Genomic DNA, 1,269 nt, shown 5'->3' with positions numbered 1-1,269 from the left:
GAGCAGCTTTGTGTACTTTTATTGAAGGTATCTTCCTATGTGTTGGTTTTTCTGTAGACAATTCAAGGCCAGTAGATTCAGGCAGCATGATGGAAGGAAACACACCAGAGTATAGAGCATAGTCAGGCTTTGAGAGCTCAATGTCATGTTTGTAGAATAGTACTGAAGCCTGTTTTCTGAAAAGTCAGTAGAATTACCAAAAGTACCTTGATTGGACTGATCTGAGCACTCAGCAACTCCAACATTCACATAGGGTTGTGTAACTGTTTGTTCAGTTTGTTTTGACCCTCCTCCCCTTACTGCCCTACATTGCCAGCTTGTTTATTAAAGCTTGAATTAGTATTTTTCCTGAAGCATTAGAAGGTGTGTTGTAAATACTCATCTCAGGTATACACTGTCTAATTCCTATTATAGGAATGGTAGTACCACAGAATATATGTGCTACTATAGTTCAAATGCATCATATTTGCAACATACTAGTTACTCAAATATTGTTTTATTTGAACATACCATTATCAACTGTCTATCATATTTTGAGGACATGGTCAGAAGGAGGCAGTGTTACAAAGATGAAATCAATCAGAGGACAGCCACAAGTACTTGATTACAATGACACAGGGGTAAAACCAAAAAAATCACACATTACACTTGTTAGCATCAAGTAACATGTAAATTGAATCTTATAGCTCCTCCTGGGTGTCTTAGAGTTTCAGAATGATACTTACCTTGACAAGCTAAAGGATATTATAGAGCAACAATGTAGGATCAAGTGTTCAGAGTCAACAATCTGGAGAATGTTGAGGAGGGTGGGTTTCACATTAAAGAAGGTTAGTAAATATGATTTACTTACTTTAATATCTATTTAACTGATACAGTATAGATAAGTAAACAGGCACAGGAGAGAAATGAACAATTGTGAGCAGAATTCAAAGTGTATATGACCCTGAATTACAAGGCAGATCAGCTCATATTTGTTGATGAAAGTGCTTGTGATTGGCAAGCTTACATGTGAGACAAAGCATAGGCATTAGAGGGTCTACATACAGTCTGTAAGGTATTCTTCATGAGAGGAAAGAGGTGAGAAATCTGAAAATCTGTATATAGAGAATAATTACTCACCATCCAAACAAAGATACTCTGTTTTGCCTAGTATTACAATTGATAGGATTGTTGACTACACTATCATTGAGGGGTCTTTTAATACTGAACACTTTACTGAATTCATCAAGAGTGTGTTGGATCATTGTCAGCTGTTTCCTGGTCCAAGAT

The sequence above is a fragment of the Fomitiporia mediterranea genome, assembly GCF_000271605.1.
Source record: "Fomitiporia mediterranea MF3/22 unplaced genomic scaffold FOMMEscaffold_9, whole genome shotgun sequence".
NCBI classification, from domain to species: domain Eukaryota; kingdom Fungi; phylum Basidiomycota; class Agaricomycetes; order Hymenochaetales; family Hymenochaetaceae; genus Fomitiporia; species Fomitiporia mediterranea.
This window is presented reverse-complemented; position numbering follows the sequence as displayed.